We start from the raw sequence: 14,926 nt of genomic DNA on the forward strand, positions 1-14,926 counted from the left end.
ATAAACCATAGCATTGACATATCAATCTGTGTCTGCTTACGCTGTGACGGATCAATCAATCCATCATGTGTCTCCAGGTTTAGATGCTATCAAAGTACAAGGGTCTATAAAGAATTACGGCTTGTGTTGTGTCACACCTTTACAGTATGATATATTTAACTTCTCTAATCAGTCATGTTGAAGGCATCTTCGTTGGTAAACCCAGGGGCCTGTAAAGCTTTTCATCCACCTGCTTATTATCACATATAGTAATGGGTCAAGTTGAAACCATCAGACATCTTCCATCAAGCACTTTATTTAGGAAATGTGAGTGTTGCTGAAAATTAATCACCATTGATTAGAGACGCTGTGATTGGAATCTGTCCCTTCTCCAGATTAGTTAGTCATTGATCTGTGACAGCAATTTCACGCTTGCAATCAACCAATCGACCCAATCATAATGTGTGGCCTCTGCCGGCCTTTTTTGTGACCTCCTCATTCATCTGACTGTCACCTGCAGTAATGTTTATCCTATACGTGGAAATGCAGGGTGAGGACCTTTATGCATGTTTTCTGCTCTGCTTTGTTTATCTTTAGAGGCCCTGTGTCCTGGTCTTTAAAGACTTACAGTAGCAGTTAACATCCCTGCATTACCTTCAGATTGCTGCCCAAGGGCATAAAACTGGCCTTGGAGACCTGGCCGTTGACAGCTCATACTGTTTTTGTTTATGTAGAGTATCACAAACCCAGTGGTAACTGAGTAAAAATTGTATAAACTTGGGAAAAGAACTGTATTTATTTTACTTTGAGGGGGCAAAAAGCGCTTTACAAGTTCCCAGTTTTAACAAATACAGTTTGCTTCCTAATTTGCATTTTAACCATCCAGCAAAGGGATTGTCATTCTGGACAAGACCTCATTTTCACAACCTCAATATTCTTCACCCCTCTTTCCACTATCAGTGAATCAAAATGTTTTTCTTGGTGGTCTGTTTTATTTAGATGGATGCAGACTCTCTGCTATTCTTCTCTCTATCTTTTGAGATACTCTACTCACAACATATGGTTGTAGACTCAGCAGTAGATTGGTCTATTCTTTGTGGGTTGTCCAGAGTCTAACTGCTACTACAATTGAGTGGCTGTTGTTCCATTCTGGACAGAGTTTGACCCTCTGCTCCTCAGGTTTATTTTTATTTTTTTGCTTTTTTTCTTAAACAATGTTTAACGTTCTATCTACTGTACCTGGCTAGGATTGTTTAATATTAAGTCATTTTAATGCTGGTAGTAACCTGAGGATGTTGTACTGTATAACATTTGGAAATGTCACCTAATAACACATGGTTAAACAAGCAGCAGAGGGAAATGATCCATGCGTATTCTGCTAGGTTGATGCATCGTGGTCACACATGGTGGAGGACATCTCTGTGTGCACGTGCAGCTTTCATTGAATAAATTGGACACCTCGTTAGGATTCCCCATTCTTTGTTTAATATGTCTATCACTCCATTAGCAGCCCAGCTCTGAGCAGCGTTGTTTGTTTGTGAAAAAGCGGTGATAATGGGCTGCATGTCTATCACGTACAGCTCTGCTAAACAGGCCACGGGTTTGTCCACAGCCCTGTGTGGTTGTTTTTTCTTATGTATGTTATTACACAATGTTATACGTTGCCTAAGCATTATATAGAATGCTGGTTTTTACACATTGCTGGAAACATACAATACTATATATTTTTGTGGACACATGAGTCACCACCATGCTTGTTGTCCAGACCTGCTGTACTGTAGATCATATTAGGCTCACATGCTTAGTCAAGTGAGGGTGGTGTTTATTTGTTGTGCCTTTGTTTCCATGGGGACTTTACATTAAAACTATACTTGGTAGTGGCTTAATATGACTTCTGCATTCCCTGTGCTTGAACTAATTACACCTCCAGGGACATAATGCTGCACAGCCCCGAATCTCAAAGGTGTGGATGCTATGTTCTCATAGTTGTAAGCCTAAAACAATGACCTGATGTGGTTATCAGTTAAAAAAATAAGCAGAACCTGGCTGCAGTTTAAATTGGGCAACTGTAATGTAGTTGATAATGCCAAAAATCATTTGATTTAAGGCTGCAAATTGTAAAAAGACAGTAGTGCTCGTCTGGCTGTACGATCATCACAATAATGAGTTGACAATTTATATTTTGTCCCTCTTCAAAAGACTTTTAAGCAGTTAAGCAACTATTAATTCCTTCTACAATGGTGCACTTCAGTGTCATTCATGAAAGCCCCAAGAAAAAAGTCTTGGCATCCTGCTTGCTTTGCATTAAATTAAACATCACCAAGCTTAGAAACTCATTTCATGGCACATTCCCACTTCTCCTGTGTCAATATGGAACATTTCTCTGTTCTGCTGCTCTCACTCCTTCATCGTACTCACCATTTATCATCCATACTTGACCTCTCACTTTGCTCAAGAGGCTTAAAGCACACTGCGCAGTGGCCCTCGTGTAGGAACTATTGATGGCAATCTTAGAACAAAGAAGATATTTTGCTGTACAAACGGACATCAGTGGATCCACTGCTTGTTTTACCAAGTACCGTGTGACTTTACTGCTACTTTATATCTTAGCATTTTGCTGTTGCAGAAGCGGCTGTAGTGTGATTTGGTGTCAGTTTTCACACTCCCACCTTTCAGCATGCACAAAATCTACATTAAGTTAAAGAAAATCTCATGAATATTTGTCTGGAAATGGCACTTACTGTACTAACATGACTCAAATATTTAGGACACATATATTTTTTGGGACTTGCACAAGAAAGTATATTTCAAAGAAGATGTACAGTACTGTAGTAACATTCCTAAAACACAGCTACTGTATTATGCATAATTGAGTTTCCTTGCTGAACATCATCTGCCCTAACCTTTTACTTAAAACATTTATTTTATTGCTAGTGAATTAAATATGTCCTTTATGAAAATTGATTGGTTGAAGTAATAAAGCTACAGAACTCAGAGAGCCGGATGTAGGCATGTTTACTTCAAAAGGAAGAATGTTTGCAGTAATTAATTTAGCTTTATAATTAAACTGACCTACAGGTGTTATAAGAATACTAGTATTAATAGTGTTAATAGTTTCATTATCAGCTGTGTTTATACCCAGCTAATGCTTGGCCAGTGGGCCTTGGAGTACAGCTCAATAAATGGTAAATATCATTCTTAGTCCCTTGTGATGCACAGCTAAACACCTGCAGATAAAGGGTCGCTCCAACTAACTTGTTGCTGTGGCATAAGTGCTTTTAACATTTGCATGTAGGTGTTAAAGAACTGAACCCATGATGACTTTTTCCCATTAGTGGTACCAACCTTTTTGTTGGGTAGTTGTCACTGGAAGAAAGTAAATTCTTGAGGTTGCATTAACATCCCTTGCTTCACTCCCTCGATTTATTCCCAGGCTACAATAAGTAAAGATTACGCCTACATTGTAAGAACTGGTTTTAAGCCACAGTAGTTTGATCTTTCACAGAAATATATCCTCAGTATGTTATGCGGGGAAGTGGTGCATTGAATTGTTTTACCTCATCACACGTCTGACAGCATTTCACGAGTTCAATTGATTTAGCTTAGTCTTGGTTTCCATCGTGAGATTACACAGAGGATATTACACAAAGGCTGTTTTCCATCACTGTAAGGAGACATGGAGTCTCCTAAGCAGATGGAATTTTTAATTTAACACAATGCTCTGACTCTGTTAAAACACTATGGTGCCTTATGGGAACAATCACAATGTACTACTCTAATATGTTGTTAATAGACCATTGTACAATAAGATAAATGAGAAGAAAAATGTTTGTAGCAAACAGTTGTGACTTTAAATACACGGATTTTAACAAAAGCCAAGTTGTGGGTTTTTGAGACAGTAGACAAAATAATATATATAATACAAATGAAAAGAGTCTCCCCAATTAATTTAACAATTAGAGGGGAAATGATCAGTAGTTTTTTAGTGGCAGTCCAAGCACATTAACTTCTTTATGTCAATGCACCCCTCCAGTACAGGGGTTTCCTCCTGGCTGGCACATACGTGTCACCAATATTTGTCATTTATTAGCCATTGTTCTTAAATTACAGAAGAATTTTTGTGCAGGATTGAAATTTACATATATCACAACATGATACTAGCTCTTTGCATCCATGTATGTGTGGTCTTAAAAAATGGTTACACCCTTCTTTGGCACACTGTGTTCTAGCCTCAATGTGCTTTTATATTTAGAAAAATCTGCTTTTAAGTCTTAAAGTTATTAAAGGTCCTAATTCTGTTGTTTATTGTATGTGTCATAATAATGTTAAGTTTTGCCATTTATACTTTTTTGCTGGGTTGTTTATTTAGATAACATTTATAGCAACCAATAACTCTACATCATACACTGTACATCAGCATAATGAAAGAGTGCACATACTGTACCTGTACCTTCTGAATGTTTCTCCTCCTTTTCCAACACAGTGCTTCCTGGATGTGAGCCTGAAACTCTCACTCACAGATGCTGGGCATGTGAGAGCTGAACAGAGAGCTCCCAACACAGAGGTAAACTGAGGGCAATTGCTCAGTGTGAACACACTAAAGTAACTCATCAGCAAAACAGCAGCCTGCCAACCCAGGACAGCAACCTGGTGTGCTCAGGTCACGCTTTTCAAGAAGATTGCAAAGGAGGAGTCTGCAATCTGTGAGGAATCTGTGGAGCATAATTCTGTTCATCAACTTGAGCATCCCTGAGAATATGCTCGATCTGCCCTTGGGGGGGGGTTATGTTCCTACCATAACTCTGGCTAACTCAGAGTTATGTTAGGAACACATTATGTTATGCAACCCACCCTACCTGGACTGTTAACTGTGACAGTCTGTCTTAGAGAATAGATTCACAACCAGGTGTCCTGTGAACAATAAAGAGTTTAGTCTAAAGCAGAGCTAGATGTTTTTCCATAGTAAAATCATTAGCTGATCATGGATTGGTTTCAGAACATTCCAGTTCAAGTCTTCATTAAATCAAAGTGAAGTTTTAGTTAAGAATAAGGACCTTCAATATGAAACAAGCAGATGTTAGAAAGTCAGAAGGCTGCTAATATGCCATGCAATCAATATTAAGTGTTCTTCCGCTATGTATAATGCAGATTGTTTATTTCTCATACTTGCAATATACTAAGCATCTTTGTCACAAATATTTGATAGACCTGGTTTAAATAAGTAAAATCCCTGTCATGTCTCGCTACGGGGAAACAGCCTCCCTCCACCTCCCCCTATACAGTAAGTCACCATCACTGGTCAAATGCTCTCTTTGGGACAAACTGTTCAGATTTCGTATGATTTTTATCTCTGTTATTTGTAGTAAAACTGAATCATTTTGTTGGTTTATATTTTTTTTCGCACTATTTTTAGTGCCTCAATCTATGCTGCTGTCTTGGTTAAAAAGGATTAAACCTGTTTTTGTCATTCTCTTGAGAACTGATCTTGACTGGTGAATGCATGTGACTTTCTAATGGCTTGACATTTTCAGCTGACCCCAATATATTAAAATAGGTTTTAAGATGCTAAAACTATTGTTTGATCTCCCACTCGGGGCAGATGTCTGGGTCTAAGCTACCATATCGTTCGCATGGCGAGTGACTGAAATGCTTTTGCAGCTGACTTAACAACTTGAACTCTAAACAAGTTTTCCAGTCACCAAAGCAGCTTGCCAGCTTCTACCAAGGGAGCGCAGCCTGTGGTGCTGTGATGAGAGGCTCTCAGTACTCACGGGGTATGGGCTTCTTGCAGAGAGAACAGATTTCTCTTAACAGCTTGGCTGAAATTAGACCACCAGATGGCATCTCTGCATCTCTCCCGATAGTTCATTAAGCTCTGATGTCTTTGGTCCAGCCTCTCCAGAATCATGGCTCTCATGTGGATTGGAATCAATATTTGATTTTATCTTTTAAGTTGGGTTCATATGATTATGTTTTCTCTTCATGAAAATCTCAATGGCAAATACTGACGTGTACTGTACATGGAAGAAGTTATTGTTGGTGCTTGGGTGAAAGTGGATGTTGTGATTTTTCATAATTTGGTGGCACATCAACATAAAACCCAATATAGTATAACTGAATACAGCATATTTGAAATCACGAAATGCATACGTGTCACTGACGATGATTTATTGCTAATAACAGTTAGAGATCTTCATACGTCAGGCTTTTATATTAGACACTGGTATATGTTTTTCTTGTTTACAATGACTTTCACTTTAGAAGTGTTGAACTATTTTCCCCTTTACAGCCAGTTTTGTGAATGTGAGGGATACTAGGAACCAATTTGTGATGATATCCATCCAGGCAGAGGGTCAGAATGGCATGTGCGTGTGGGACTAGAGCACTTTAAGTTGACAGAGTTTCATGTTGAAAGCTAAAAGGGCTGAAGGAACAAATGCTTGTCAAACACTGTCATGTGAATTAATGATCCCCAGTCTCAAATACAGCATTACTAATTAAACACTGGTTAAGTAAGCCAGTTATAAAGTGTTGTTTAGTGGTGATTGTACCTACTAATCATCATGAAGCAGTCCAGTTGGGTTTTTGAAGGTTTTCTAGTATTTAAAACCTCAACCAAACTCCTGTAGAGCAAACAGTAAAATAATTGTTTTGTTTATGGCCTCTAGGATGACACACGGCCTTTTCCTGGACTGACACGTCAGACTGCTCTTCGTCTGCGCCTTTCAAGATCATTACATCATCTGAAATCCCCTGGTCATCAGAAAGGTGTCTGCAAGGTGAGCTATTGCAAGGCAAATGGATGTTTCACTGGTCATGCAAGTAGCACCACTATTGTCTTTTCATGCAAAAATGTATAGGTTTAGGCAACAAGACATTGAGGTTAAGTTTAACAAATTTTGTCAACAGGAATAATAAAATAAAGGAATCAGAGAGTTTGTATCCAAATGTGCAGAAAATTTGAATGACATCCTCTGCACTTTTCTGGACCTGTTAATGTCACAATATCTGCTGATTTATTGGAGGTGCACAACAGCACATGTACATTTAACCCACACATTTAGTCACAATCTCACAAAAGGTTATTCCTTATTTTATTTTTACATTTTAAACACTTTCTTACGTTCTGATGCTGTATTTTCTTTTTCTTACCAGTAAAAAGCAAATGCATATAGTGCTGGATTATTGCTGCCCCACAGTTCACAAAGTGGAGCAGGACCACGACAGAATTGTTTAGGTCAACCTCAAATCACCAGCCATACACATGAAAACAAACTGAATTCATACCAATGGATTCCAGGAACAAACAGACTGGGCGTCTTGATCATCTGTGTGCTTGAAAGTGAGTGAAGGTCAGAGCGCATCATGAGCCAACCAGTTTAATAGTGATGAAATCAAGGAAACGCACTGTGATTTCCAGCTCCGCTAGAGCTGCAGTAAATAGAAAATTGATAAAAGAACTTTTAGTTTTTTGTTTCATTTCTTGGAAGGCTAAATGTTTGTGAAGGCTGGTGCCCTCAGTAGAGGTCAACATCTTGTGTAGTTACTGTAAATTGTTAAGATTATATGCAGGTAAGTCAGAGTTTAAAGTGTGTGTATCCAACTGGGAGACCAATACAATTTTTAAAGTGCAGGATATTTATTGTTTGACATTTAAATGTGAAGATTTTGATAAATGGTTTTATTCTTTTCACTTACATCTACAGTATCAGGTTTACGTTAACAAGTTGTGGCCTGCAGGTACCTTCAGTAGACTGGGATAGCCTCCTGTTCTCCTGCCTGGTCACTGCTGTGGGTGAGAGAGTAGAGGCGGCAGCATAAACACTGTCATTGTATTTTCAGTTTCGCTAATCTCACTGCTCTCTCAAGTGCTAATAAAATGCAAACCAGTGAATCATGAGCACTGGCGCATCCAAATAGGTTTTCGCTTTCATATGATGCCACTTTCAATTGCATATAAAAAAAAAACTTGCAGTGTCTGCAGACATGTTTTATTTAATAAATATTTTTATTCATTTTTTTTGCTGATTAATGCAGAATGTCAGTTGGTCGACATTATTCTTGATCTAACCTTAAACTTTACTCTAAAGCCGACCTCTGTTTTAAGAGTTGAAACTATTGCAGACTTTATGTTAAACTGAATTACAATGATTTTTGAGATGTAGCACTGCACGATTCACCTAATCACAGTTGTAGTGTCAGCATATAATACATATAATTATATATAATACAATACATTGTAATACATTACACATAATACAACCTGGACAAAACAGCTGTTTGTGTCTGAAGTGAGAAAGTCTGTTGTTTATTATACATGTTTTTATTCTATTCTTCTTCTATTCTTTATTCTTCAAAACTTCAAATTGTGTTTTCGTTGAGTGTTGAATGGACATGTTGTACTTTATGTGCAGTCATTCATTACGTGCCTATTGTAGCCTAGTTTTACTGTACAGTGTATGTTGCAATATGCAGTCATATTCAGTATGATCATCATGTGTTGATGTAATAGTTGGCGTATCAACTCAAACTGTCGAACCAACTAGAGACCCAAACTGGTCCTAGCGATGCTAGGTTCTTTGGCATCCTGCAAAACCACTTTGCACAATCAGAAATTACACACGGAAATCAAAAAGATCCCCTCTAGATAATTTGCAACCTCTGTGCAATAGTGATTGAAAATAGCAGATCTTGTTTGATGTTAAACAATTGGTGGGAGATGGGTCAAGGTGTTGCCTCAGGGCGCTGTGCAGAATCCACAGTTTAGTGTGTCACTGGAAAAAGCTCGGGTAAAGGCTGATTTAGGCAGCGTGACACAGAGAGTGAAGTAGGAGGCTGAGGATAAAGAAGCTAATCTTGTCAGCCTAAAGCTAGCTGCTCGTTCTGAATAACGCTGCAGTTTCGTACTCTTTGTCCTGGCATTTAAATGGAAATATTATGAGACTTGGGCCTGTTGAGGAACATTTCACAGCTGTCTCTGCCCTCAGAGAATGCAGACAATTTAGCATTAAGCATTCTGCAAATGTGCTGCATGTGTTTATCTGTTCTAATGACCTTAAGAGTACGGATATTACCAGCATACTAATCACCTGTGTTTGTGCTCCGCCGCCGCTTTGTACAGCTTGTCAGGCACAACAAACATAGAGGTGATATCATTTGTATTTATTTAACTCACTTCTCACCTTTGTCCGTTCAAAGCAAATATCATACATTACGCTGTAAATGTGCACGGTGATGCCACGGTGAACGAGGGAGTATAAATTTCCGTTGACCTGAGCCTCCTGTCATCGTGCGAGAGAAGGTAATTAGTTTGAGTTGCGGTAATTAAAACGTCATGTGAGCGCGTTCCAGTCACATCTTGTGGGCGATAAAAATGTGACTCATTCAGTCTAGGGCAATTTAGAAAGCTACAGACTGGGCTACTGTCACTCGGCATATGTATTTAAGATGAAGAACGATGTCTGTAGCTGCATTTAGACGAGCACGTTGAACGCAGTGGGGAGTCCAGCTTTCCTTTATTCCTTTATGTTGTCTGAAAGGCAATTGCAAGCCACTGACATCCATATGTTCAAATCAGACTCTTTATTTGATAACTTCTAGCTGTCAAAATTGTTTGGGGAGAAATTACAGCTGTGTTAAATGTCGGAATTTTGAATGTCTGTATTGGATCGGGTTTGTGCAGGTTTGCCTAAACGAGTGGTGGATATTTGCCCATGAGTGTATGGATATTTGCTTTTTGTAGCATTTTGCACCTTTACCTTAGTGCAATTCCTTCTGTTCCAAGGGCCACTTTATTATAACAGCCACAAACAAGTGGCCAGCCACACAAAGACAAACCACAGATCCATAAAAATCACTACAAAAGCAGCATCATCAGAATATTTATTAACCTCAAAGGTGTACAAGCTATTGATACATCATTTTAAGACACTGCAGTATACCCTTTGCCGGACATGTATTATTCATTCATTTTAGCAGCACAATAAGCAATTTGTAGATTTGGGGCTGCCAATCATTGGCATTCTTTAAGTGGTCTTGCTGCTCATTGAGTGGGAGATACATGAGGGTGGGGTGCTCCATCACTCTTCTCCTTTTCCACTAAAAGGCTCTGACATATCTCCCGGGAGGCCTACAGCCAGCCTGGTGCTCTCTGTACACAACTTAATGGCTGCTGTCACTGCACAAATCATCCATGATAGCCCACTCAGCAGCAGCCCAATTATCAGTTTTTGGAGAGGGTTTTGATATACATGTTACATAGAAGCAATGGATTATGAAACCGATTCAGTGTTCTCAGTTGATGCAACATAAAAGCAGGGGATTCACAGTTTGTCAGTTGTTATATGAAATGCTAGAATACATCACGTGTGGAAATGAGTCACCCAGCAAAGTTGTGGTTCCGGCTTTGCAGCCTTAGAGCGTAACCATTAATTGATCACACAAACCCCTGCATTTTCACAGAACTAATATATTAAGATGAGTTTCTATGATGATCCAAGTACAGTACAGTATATCATTATATTGTAACAAGAGAAAGAGAAAGAAACCAACAGGTACAAAGTAACAAGATATTAATTAATCAATTAAAAATTAAAAAAAAAATTAAAAAATATATTTTTGCTAATGTTTTATGAGGATCCAATCACTTAGTAAAGATATGTGGGTGGATGTGGATGCAAACATCTTTGCACAGGACATGGGGTTTATCAACCACAAACTGGAGAAGAGGTGGACAGTCAGTTACTTTGCCTAAGCTGCAGATGGAATCATATTTGTAGTGGAAATTATTCATTTTAGCTGGCACATTGTTAGTGGATTCTGTGTCATTGTTGTGTTTTAATAGAACAGGAACCTCAGGCTCTGTGGCCAAATGAAGACACTCTAAGTCACTGACTAGTGTGAATTCCGAGCGGTTTGCTGCCAGACTATCTGTATGCTGCACCTTCAAATCGCTGTCTTGGGGACTGCTCTGCACCGAATCAATATCCAGTTAATTTCAGGCCACTCTGTGATCCTTCAGCAAGTGGCTCATACATGCAGGCCTACTCTCAGGAGGAAAACTGTCAATGAGCACAGCACCTGCTGGAGCGGTGGGAACGCATCAGGACAGCGGACAAAGCTGACAGCTGTTTGTACGTTAGCAGTCATAGTTCACTCAGTCTTCGGGTATTAGATTGTTTCTTTTCAGCAACTCATCATCTGGCTTTAGACATGCTGGAAATGGTATACTGTAGTTTGTAGCAGGTTTCAGTATCTATCATTTGCTTTAGTGAGTCACATTGTCTGTGATTAGATAAAGTAGAACGAGAAGCTTTTCAAATATTCTGGTTTAAAGGTACAAACTGTAGAAAGCAGCAGCAGCAGAGTTATCTTTATGTGTTTTATTAAAAATATCACGTTAATCTTCGTACCAGTCTATCGTCAATGAACAAGATTCTAACTTGCTCCAAAGGACATTGAAAGGAAGCACTCAAGCAATTAAGGTTCCTTCCTCATAATTAATCTGTAAAATCCATTATTTCTGTCTTCGCTGTGTGATTCACAGCGTCAACAGAATAATTGCTTTCCATAAGCTTGAAGAACGGAGGTGCATCTAATGGTACTCAGAGCAGTTTGTTTTCTCAAAGGTTAATCCTTTAAACAATCTCGGATGGTGTAGTGGCACTGAAATGAAAACTAACATATTCTTTTGAACAGATTTTTCATTTTGTCACCAGTTTTGACATGTCTACCTTCAAAAAACCCATTTCTAGTTCCAGACAAAACAGATGAATGCAGTGTCGAAAATAATGATGGAGCATTAAGTAATGATTCTCTCCTGAAAGCTTAATTTCCATCCATATACAATGAAAAAATATATATCTATTGATCGTGGTTTGAGGTTCCAATTAAATGAAATAAAGTTAAGTTATACAGTAATTGGCAAAACTATGGGTTTGATTTCTATAATTGTTTGATTTTTGAGAAAGATGCATTGTCAGATATGTACTGTAATGATGATGATGACGTTTGAATATATATTAGATGTCGTTCAGCATTTGTCGATTCACATAACTTCAAAGAAAATGCTGCAGCCGTAGCCTGACTTTACACCAGAGAAAGGCTTGTTTGATTGATAATCTTTAAACCAAATGCATGGTGTGACAGAGGCTAATAGGGTGAAGCAAAAACGAAAAAAAGCGGGATGGGGAGAAGGAGCAATAGAAAATGATGAATCTAGCCCAGCTGTTTGCCAAGGCAGGAGGTTTCTGGAACTATTGCTGATATGAAGTTGGCTTGGCTGTCATCCACGAGAGCTGAGTGTTATTTATGACAACAGCAGGGATCACCCGCTCATCATCAGGTGGAGAATTGTCTTTGTGAGACAACGGCAGAATTAACTCTCAGCAAGTGGTTCAGGGAATTTGGGTGCTTGGAGCCACATCCATTAATTTTACTTGTATTGTTTCATCCTATTTCCACTTAAGCAGTGATGTCAAAGTCATTGTCCGAGTACATGAATATTTATGTGCACATGCAGGTGTGAGCTGATAAATATCTAAGACTGAAGACCGAAAGTACAGTATAGCTACCCCTAAATATTATCTATTTATTCACACTTTGATAAAATTTCAAATATGTGCTTATCTTAAAACATAAAGCTGTGTCTCAAAATTTATGAATATATGTTTTTTTATGTGTGTACTGTATATACATTAGTACTGTATAGTGTAGCTTAAGATGAGAAATTTAGTCCAAAAAAGGGAAGTACAGTAAGTACAGTTTATGCAAAACCTTAATTAAAGATACATATATCAATTAAAGCTACAATCATGTTTAGTTCCATCAGATTCCTCGTAAAATCTGAGCCTTTACTTTTTTGTCAACATAAATTTATGTGGTCTCGGCTCATGGACTAGCAACTCCCCTCCCTCCTACCCAGTGACAGCAGAGAATGTCTCCAGAGCACACGTGACCCTTACATTATGTAGCAGGTGGGATGATGGATAGGTCGACCACAGTCATGGGAAAACACAAGTAACAACAACATACTAACATGCAGAATTACAGTTTACCCAAGGCAATGTGGACAATGTGGAAAAAACAAAAGGCTATAAGAAGATAAGAAGTACAACTTTAGAACTAATAATTGTGAGACTCATCATCATCATCTAACAAGGCAAACAGGTTAAATTGGTCAAATGCTAATTAGTTGCTTTACTGTATGTTCGGGTCTCAGCTCACTGTTCTCTTAATATACAGTAACATACAGTATAAACGCTTTGATGTAATGTATAAATGTCATACTTCAATATACAGAAAGCTGTAAAACATTGCAACACTGTGTTGTTTGTTTATCATTATAATTGTACAACAAAACAGTGTATTACTCTGAGCCTAATCTAATCTAGTTAGCAGGGCTGAGCAAAGGCACACAACAGTTTGACACCACGTGCAAAGCAAGCAAAGCAAAGCAAAGCAAAGACAGCAGTTGTTGGAATACCAAGACTAGTGAAACAGTGAAGCTGAAAATGTGGCAGAAGTACTGTACTATAATAGTCTGACTATAACGGTTTTTAATTCTTTGTTACTTTATACATAAAAGTAGAAAACACTGCAATGCTTAGAAAGGGCCATTCATGCATAATAAGGAAAATGTAGCGATAAAGCAAAAACCTTTTTATTTGTTTTTGTTTATGTTGCTTTTACCAATATTCAAATGTGCAGTGCTATTAGAAAATCTGCAGCACTGTTGGAAAATGACTCTACTGTACAGATTAAACACCTCCTCAATTATTAATTTCTCTTGTAGCTACTTGTAGTTTTCCTTTCTGCACTGATTTACCATTTAAGTATTGTGCATGTGTGTGGAGGGTTTAATTTAGTCATAAATGACAACAAGGATGATTTTAAGCTTGGTTGGTGACAAATGTAACGCAGCCAGGTTGAACTCGAGATAAATTTCCCTAAGGGGACAATAAAGTATATTTTCATCTTGAGCTTGAAAATAAATGTGCGTTGAAGGAACCCAGCAGGTTAAAGATTGGGTAATAATATCTGTATATCAGCAACTGTTACCTGAAAATCACTTGAGTGATCACAATGTGGCCTGAGTTAATTCCCACTGTAATGAGTATTCCCTGATCCACTGCCATCGTTTATACCACTATATTCATACATAACAGGATGTTTGGGTCACTGCTCTGCATGTTTGTAGCGTCTGTTAGGAGGCAGAAGTGAGAGCAAAGGAGGAATAGTACCTAAAATGCTATTCTTGCTCTTTGTCTCAACGTAAAGTATCAGCTTTAATTTGAACTTAATTCTTATTTACTGTAACCATAAACCCTTAAGGCATTGATCTGTACTGAGCTGTACTTTTGATCAACCAGTCCAAGGCCCCCCTCCCTCTCTCCTTACCACTGAAATAAAACCATTAGAATAACTTATTTATGATTGCAGCATGTTTTGTTTATGTGTGTCTTCACCCACATTGGACCAGATTGTCCAGTAATAACTGTGGTGACATACAAAACATTAAGCACCGGCCAAATTGCATTAGCAGGCCAGTAAATTCTGTTTCCCGTTGATGCTTCTGTAGATTTATGAGTCTGGTGTTCTTCTGTTAAGGTCCTGAAACACAATCCTGAGTAATTCGAATACACTTGGGATTTTTTTCCAGCAGACTTTGTTTTTTTTCTTATTCTTTATTTACAGTCTTGCTGCCTTATGATGCTGTTACTGGTCAGTGAGATAATTCTTTTGGCAGGGACGGGACACATTTTGTCCCTGGTTAGTGCAACTGTTCATTCATTAAATTTAGAATGAAAAAGCATATTTTTTAAAGATATACAGTAACACGATATCAAACATTTCAGTTATTCTTTGTACCACTATGGATTTTCCAGTGCACTATCAAACTCATGCCTGTGATTTTTAGGTTATTTTAATTGCTTACCGCAGCAGCCTC

General features: G+C 38.3%; 1 protein-coding gene across 4 annotated transcripts in view; it reads left to right on the plus strand.

The window, feature by feature from the left end:
• Positions 1-14,926, plus strand: part of LOC114851904 (glypican-6-like) — a 148,928-nt gene that overhangs the window by 31,057 nt on the left and 102,945 nt on the right. For 2 of the 4 annotated variants that reach the window (XM_055507307.1, XM_029143783.3), the window contains exons 3-5: positions 4,463-4,543; positions 6,269-6,344; positions 6,648-6,758. The gene's annotated coding sequence lies outside the window, so the exon portion shown is untranslated. The remainder of the gene's footprint in view (positions 1-4,462; positions 4,544-6,268; positions 6,345-6,647; positions 6,759-14,926) is intronic. The other 2 variants (XM_055507308.1, XM_041070004.2) reach the window with 1 other exon arrangement.

This window comes from Betta splendens, chromosome 3, assembly GCF_900634795.4.
Source record: "Betta splendens chromosome 3, fBetSpl5.4, whole genome shotgun sequence".
Taxonomy (NCBI): Eukaryota; Metazoa; Chordata; class Actinopteri; order Anabantiformes; family Osphronemidae; genus Betta; species Betta splendens.